This window comes from Cololabis saira, chromosome 8 (assembly GCF_033807715.1).
Source record: "Cololabis saira isolate AMF1-May2022 chromosome 8, fColSai1.1, whole genome shotgun sequence".
Classification (NCBI taxonomy): domain Eukaryota; kingdom Metazoa; phylum Chordata; class Actinopteri; order Beloniformes; family Belonidae; genus Cololabis; species Cololabis saira.
The window spans coordinates 45,076,769-45,084,878 of NC_084594.1; positions in this window are offsets into that span (position 1 = coordinate 45,076,769).

Here is an 8,110-nt window from a genome sequence, read left to right on the forward strand (position 1 = left end):
CCAGGAATTCATTGTGTATCCAGCAGCAATTGCTTTAGCAATCATAGTGTTGTTCCTGAGACAATGGACACATAGATCCACATCAAAATAAGTCCTGACTATTGGCACTTTTCCACTAGCACCTACTCGGCTCTACTCAACTCAGCTCGGCTCGACTCAAGTTTCTTTTCCATAACAATTCAGCTGGAGCAGAAGTGGGCCGGTTGGAGTGTTTGGTTGAGTTTTGGTTGAGTTTTGGTTCAGTTTGGATAACGCATTTGATTGTGTGATCTAAAGGAAGAAGACAACAACACTAAGGAATCTAATGATCATTTCCAGCTTCCAAGTGTGATCAAGCTGCTGTCTGGTCTCATTGGCCTGTGCATGTCTTTCCCTCCAGGAGTTGGTGGACGTGTACGTGGAGTATCCGTTCTTCGTGCGTGGACACGGCTGGTCGTCCTGCAGTCCTCAGAGGACGGCCCGTCTCTGCGGCCTGCAGTGCCGCCAGCTCACCGTGGGAGACGTCTGCCTGGCTCTCACACCCGTCTCCACTCCCGAGCCTCCCCCGCCGGGATCCCAGGGGTCCCTGGGGTCCCAGGCCTCACCCGAGACGCCCCAGGAGGGATGTGGGGCAGGCAAGGCGGCCCCTCTGCAGCTGAAGCAGTTGGCAGGGGGGCAGAAGATGGGGGCAGAGCCAGTGCGCAGGAGACATTATTCAGCCCCCTGAGTTGAGAGTACTAATAGGATCTATACTTGCACAAAGTGGACAGTCATTATTCTGTAGGTAGAGGTCTTCTTGGTCACTTGAAGCTGTGCAGTAATCAGCCTATATAAGCTGTCCTTCTACCTCCTGGAGCATGCCGCTGTGCTTGACTGTCATTTCCCATTTCTGTCTATAAATAAAAGTCTGTTTTCAGAGAAAAGCTGCAGGAAACTTAACTCTCAAGGTCCCTGGAGGTAAACTGATCAAGGTTAGTCAGGGACGGGGATGGAGGGATTCAGGGCCCGACCAAACACACAACACAGGTTGTGTCAGATATTGTTATGAGCAAGGGGCTAAAACAAAGTGTAAAGCCTGAATTAAGGTTCTGCGTCAAACCAACGCAGAGCACACGCCGTCACCATGACGCCGTCGTGAACCTTCGGACTTCTCCGTCACTCCATTTCTCCGCGGTGCAGTACCCCCCGTGACCGCTAATTTGCGATCTTTTCCTGAATGGTTTATCCAACTTTTTCCGGTCACAGTGAATCAAAGAGATAAGGACAACTATTGTGCAAAAAACCAAACAAAAAAAATCACACATACACGAAGAAAAGAGCGCTGAAAGTTCACGACTGCTTCAAACCGGAAACCGGAAATGCGTTGCTTCCAAGCGAACCAATCACAGCCCTCTCGTCTGCATTTGGTCTGCGTCGCCTCGACGCGTAGTTACAATTTTCGGGAGGTGCAAGTCAGTGACGGCGTCAGTGACGGCATGTGGTCTGCGTCGACGCAAACCACACGCCATAGGCACAGCGTCGTTTTGACGCAGAACCATAACTCAAGCTTAAGCCGCACAGCTCCAGTGACATTTAAGCAAGCTTTGCTTGGCTCCATAGATGTAATTTAGTTTGTAGCTCCAAAGAGAGTGATTGTGTTGCTTCTTGCAGTTGTTACAATATTAGCCAATGTTCTTTAATAAGCATGAAAATACAGCCTCAGGACTTTCACAGCATTAATAGTCTTTCAGCCTGATATCATACAAGAGTTCTTCACTTTCTCAGATTATGTTTTTGGGAGTTGAATGATTTTGATTAGAAGCATCTACCTCTGTTTACAGATACGACCTGTAATGTCTGCGAACCTGTGAATGTCTTCATTTTCTCGTTGTTTAATGCATTAATTGTGAAAGTGCTTTGTTTTTTGTGCAGATAAAACATCTGCTCGATTTTTGTTGTGTCTTCTTGCAAAAAGCGACTGGGTGGTAGTAGTGGCAGCTCAATACTTCATAAAACTCTTTGCACTTTGTTAAGTACTCAGTTGCTGGAAAAAAAAGGTGCAATTCCAACTAAGTGCAACCAGTACTCGAGTTGTAAAAAAAAATCAGGGGGGATGGTGGATTTTATCATATGGGGACAGATAATTTATGCTGATTAGAAATAATATAATATATTACAAATAATAGCAGTGACCAAAACACCTGCAGAAATACTGCAGGAATAACATAGCAGCAGTTAAATGCAGCCTTCTGTAAGCTTTAAATATCCACTGGCTTACATCAAATACATCAAAACACAACAATAAAGAACACTTTTCTGAACTTATCAATATGATTCTGTCCTTCACAGGATAAGTAAAATGGATCACTGCAAAAACTCACAATCTTAACAAGAATATTTGTCTTATTTCTAGTTAAAATGTCTCATTTTAGTAAAAAAAAATCTCATTACACTTAAAACAAGACTCATCACTGGAAAAAACAACAATTTTCACCTGTTTCAAGTAGATTTTCAATTGAAATAAGTAGAAAAATCTGCCAGTGGAAGATAAATCTTGTCCACTGGCAGATTTTCCTACTTATTTCAAGTGAAAATTTACTTGAAACATGTGAAAATTGTCAAATAAGTTATTTTTCTGGTGTTATTTTTCTGGTGATGACTCTAAATGTTGAAATAGCAGTAAAACGAAAGTTACGCCTGTAACTACGGTTCTATGAGTCCCGGATGACCGCCAGGCGGTGCTGTAAGCACTGGATATCTCCCCTCGCGCATGCGCATGTCGAGTACAATACCAACAATGTCACGTCACCCGTGACCCCTGCATGACCCCCGGAAGGGGTATATCTTCCGGGGTCAAGCATGGGATCGGCTCCTAGAATCTTCTCGCGAGAGCACGAGGATTCGGAGTGACCGGCAGGCCTGGCGGTCATCCGGGACTCATAGAACCGTAGTTACAGGCGTAACTTTCGTTCTATTTCGTCCCTACTGACCGCCAGGCGGTGCTGTAAGCACTGGATGACGAATACCAACAATGTCACATAGAATCCCGGTCACATACCTCACTGATCAGGGGCAGAAGGACCCGGGAGTAGAACCCACGCCCAATGGTTGGGGAGTGGCGACATTGATCCGGTAAAACCTGGAGAACGTGTCTGGCGACGTCCACGAAGTCGCGGTGCAGATGTCCTCCAGAGGCACCCCCTGCAGGGCAGCCAAGAAGCTGCGACGCTTCTGGCCGAGTGGCACCTCACCCCCACTGGTAAGGGGCGGCCACTGGCCCTGTGGGCGCGCTCGACGGTGTCCACCACCCAGTGGGACGGCGCTGTCCAGAAACAGCACGCCCCCTGTTGGGGCCACCATGGCAGAGAACAAGCTGCTCCGACCGTCGCACAGGCGCGGTAGCATAAGCAGCAAGGGCCCGTACGGGGCACAAAGGGCTCGGCCCACTCTCTGCAGGACCTAGGGCAGGAACGCCACGTTCGGCCACAACATAGCCCCTGAGCTGACTGACAGGGCATGTAACTCATCGACTCGCCGATGTCATGGCGAGGAGAAAAGCTATCTCCATAGAGAGCTACTTCAGGCCCACCCGGGCCAAGGGCCCAAAAGGGTGGAGAAGAGAGGGCACCTAGCACCATGGGCAGGTCCCACACTGCTCGGGGGTTTATATTCACGTATATGTTCTGGTTCTCTGGAAAGCGTCTAGAGACAACATCTGTTGTATTAGACGCTATATAAATAAAATCGAATGGAACCAAAAACTGGGGCCTTTGGGCCCCTCGGGGGGGTGGGGGGGCGTAGCCTCAGAGCCCCCCTGAGAAAGAGAAACCAGCCGGTGGCACTCTCAACCAGGGCATGTTGCGATGAAATGACCGCCACATGCACCCTTAAAGTGGACTGAGCACGGCCACCATCCAGGAGGGACCGAAAGGAACCCCAGGATCGTGGCCACGGGGCAAAGAACAGGGTCCTCTGCCCCGTCTGCACACCAGGCAGAGAATCTCCCCCACTCGCACTCATACCAGAGGCGGGTGGGAGGCACATGGGCATTCGAGATGCCAGCCCTGACGGGTTCAGGACAGCTTGACAACAATGGGTCGGGCGCCGCAGCGGCCAGACTCAGAGCCAAAAACGACGGGGTCGGGGTGCAAAACCTGAATCCCCGGCTGGAAAAGACGGTCCCTCTGGGGGGCGTCATGTCGTGTCGCAGCAGAGCCTCCGCAGCAGTGGAAACTACGTTTCCCCGGTCGGAAGGGGGCCACCAAGAGGAGCCCGTGAGCCCTCTGGAGGACCCTCTGCAAAGGCGGCTTGCGCCGGGAGAGGAAGTCCGTCACCCGGTTTCTGTCTCCAGGCAGGAACATCGCCCGAAGGCCGGGCAGGCGAGGAGCTGTCCACGCTAGGAGGCCCCAGGACACCTGCAGCAGCTGTGCAGAGTCGGGGCCCCCTCTGGTGGCCGATCAAGGAACAGTGGACACACTGTCTGACTGACCCGGCACGTGCCCCCCCCCCCCCACAGGAGTTGCAAAAAAAAATGTTAGTGTGAAGTGCAGAGCCCAGAGCTCCAGCACGTTGATGCGGCGCGTGCGGACCCGGGAGGACCACTGATGACAGCCTCCCGGCAGGGAGGGGACAGCATCTAAGGGCACACCCCTCAGCCGGAATGTCCCGTCTTTCCAGGGTGCAAGGGTATTGACACACACCTGCGAAACCCTGACCAGCCTGCGCCTGTGCGTCTTGCCATCCAGGCGAGGGCTGCACATTGCAGGGGGCGTAGCGACAGCAGGCCCAAAGGTATAAGAGGGGCAAGGGTTGCCACCACGCACCTGGTGAAAAAATCCTCGGTGACAGGGAGGGTCCGCACAGGAGCACCCTGAACCGACAACGGTGGCCCCGGTAGGCGAACCCCCGGAACCACCGGTGACGTGCCACGACCGGCACGTGAAACAAGCGCCCTGTAGGTCCACAGTTGCAAACCACTTCCTCCTGACCAACGCAGAGCATCTGCTGTGGTCAAGCCTCCGGAAGGGCAGGACCTTCACGTATTCGTCGAGGTCCCTCAGGGCCAAGATGGGACGACGTCCGTCTTCTCTCTTGCTGATGAGAAAGTAGCTCAAGTAGAACCCCCAGGCCGCGGCGGGGGGTCCACCGGCATGATGGTGCTATGATGGGCCAGAATGTTTGCCGGGTCTCTGACGATGGTCATCTCAACCCGGCTGGAGGTAGGAGGCCGGTGTCGGAACTGCAATACGTACCCCTGGGCTAGGGTGGAAACCACCCGGGCCCCGATGAGCAGGCAGCCCAGTAACTGAGCTGCTGCCGGGAAAAGCAGCCGACGACCGGCCCCGTGGCCCTAGCGTCGTCTCCCCCGGCCTCTAGACGTGCCGGGGGGGCGATGGTCGAGGTCAACACCCAGACTCTGCCGGGGCGGTCCGCGCACAGGGGGGCGAAAGCCCCCGGCAGGCTGTCCAACGGGCCATTGGGAGCTGCGCTGGCTCCCGTGGGCAGGTGGTTGGGGGCGACGTCCAGGGGCGGAAGAAGGACCCCTCGGTGTACTGGAAGCGGGCGCCCTCCTGTGAAGGTGCACCAGTCGCTGCCTGGTCTCATCGGCCAGGGCGGTGCGGTCCAGAGCTTCCAGGGCAGTTGCCCCAAACAGCTCCCCCGGTTCTGCCGGTGCCTGACGAAGAGCCCTGCGAGCAGTCTCTGTCAGGGGTGACTGCGCCAGCCAGACATGACGGCGCGTGTGCACCAGGGTGGACATCAGCCGCCCCAGCTCCCTCGTCTGGGAGGCAAAAGCCTGTAGGGACACATCACACAAGTCCCGTGTGGAACCGTCCACCTGTGCACCCTGCAGGGAGGTGGAGAGAGCCAGTAGCAGATGAGAAAGGGTGTTCCCCAGCCGGCCGATGCGCGCCGCTGTGTCATAAGTCTTACCAATATGCCCATCAGTAACCCTACACTGGGTATAGGGGCACTTGGGATCTGGCTTCAGAGCCTCATCAGGAGCCACTATCAGCGCTGCAATGGAGGGCTCGATGGGGGGCATGTGGTGGAGACCAGCCACTGCCGCGTCCTCCATCGCCGTCAGAGCGCGGTCATCAGCTGTCAGCCTGGAGAGGGCTGTGACATCTCTCCAGCATGAGTGCAGCTCCCTCAAAAAATCCGACGACGGCGGAATGGTGAATTCCACCGGAGAAGGATTGCGCCTGTGGAAGGCGCTAGAGGCCACCTCCACACGCGGTGCATCCAGCTGCAAGTGTGCCAGGGCAGTGCGGATCACGCTCTCCACGGAGGAACAATCCGTCCCCTCCCGAGAGCTCTGGGCAGATGAATGCGAGGAGAACCCCGAGCGCTGTGAGGCCGGGTCCCCTGATGGCACGTTGAAGTGGCTCGCCGAGGCTGCAGTGGAGATGGCGTCCTCTGGCAGCGGCGGTGGCGACCCCAGAGCAAACTCTGGCATGGCAGGTTCCACCTGGCCAGTACCAGGTTGCAGATTGAGGAGGAGCGCCTTCATCTGCTCCATGTCGGCAGCCAAGCGATCTACCTTCGAGGAGAGCTGGCTCGTCATCCGCCGTTGTTTGGGGGCCCCCACCACTCTCTTTGCCGATCGCTTCAGAGAAGACTGCGGCTGGGATGAGGGGAGGCTGGCCGACGGCCCCGGCTGCTCAGGGCCCAGGCATGACACGCAGAGGTCCTGGTCAACCGCAGGATCCAGGGCGGCCATGCACCCTGGGCATGAACGCTCCATCACAGGGACCGGTGGGAGAGGGAGCGGACACGCTGCCGTCACCACGGATGTGCTGGCAGGAGAGAGGAGCGGACACGCTGCCGTCCACACGAATGTGTCGGTGGGAGCGGTCACGCTGCCGTCACCACGGATGTGCCGGTGGGAGAGGGGAGCGGACGCGCTGCAGTCACCACGTAGGTGTCGGTGGGAGAGGGGAGCGGAAACGCTGCCGTCACCACAGCGAGCACGCTGCCGTCACCACCAATATGAAGGCGGGAGAGGGGAGGGCCACGCTACCGTCAGCACGGATGTGTCAGTGGGAGAGGGGAGCGGAAACGCTGCCGTCACCACAGCGAGCACGCTGCCGTCACCACCGATATGCAGGTGGGAGAGGGGAGCAGCCACGCTACCGTCAATACGGGTGTGTCAGTGGGAGAGGGGAGCGGAAACGCTGCCGTCACCACAGCGAGCACGCTGCCGTCACCACCGATATGCAGGTGGGAGAGGGGAGCAGCCACGCTACCGTCAATATGGGTGTGTCAGTGGGAGAGGGGAGCGGAAACGCTGCCGTCACCACAGCGAGCACGCTGCCGTCACCACCGATATGCAGGTGGGAGAGGGGAGCAGCCACGCTACCGTCAATATGGGTGTGTCAGTGGGAGAGGGGAGCGGAAACGCTGCCGTCACCACAGCGAGCACGCTGCCGTCACCGCCAATATGCCGGCGGGAGAGGGGAGGGCCACGCTGCCGTCACCACGGCTATGAGAAAAGGCAAAAAAGGCGTCTTTACTCAAAAAGAAGAGAACAATGCTCTCTTGTTTCTTTTCCTTTTTTTTTTTCAAGAGAAAAAAATAAAAAATAACTGCAAGGAAAAATAACAATATCACATCAGTAAGTGGGAGAGGGAGCAAATGCTGCCGTCACCCTGAACGAGCCGGTGGGAGAGGGAGCGGAAACGCTGCCGTCACCACGGCCGCAAAACAGGCAAAAAGGCGCTGTTCTTTCCCTTTCTTATATTTTTTTTTTTTAAAGAAAAAATAATCTGCAAGGAAAAAAATAATGTTGTCACTTTAATAAAGTGGGAGAGGGAGCGAAACGCTGCCGTCACCACAAGTGTGCCGGTGGGAGAGGGGCGTGGCCTTCACCACGGCTGTAAGAAGGACAAAAAAAGGTGTTTTTTTTTTTTTTTAGAAAAAAAAAATAATCCCTTTCTGTCTTTTTTTTTTTTTTTTTTTGCAGAAAAAATAACTGCACAGAATATTCAGGTGTCGGGCGCAGCCAACAGCTTACCTTCTGCCAGCTGGCCCAGGGGGGCGGGGCGGGGAGACGCCGCCGCCGCCGCAACGAACACCAATAAATACCAATAAATACCGCGTGGCCACAGCCTCTCGGAGGACGACAGAGATCGTTACTCCTACCTTACGGCAC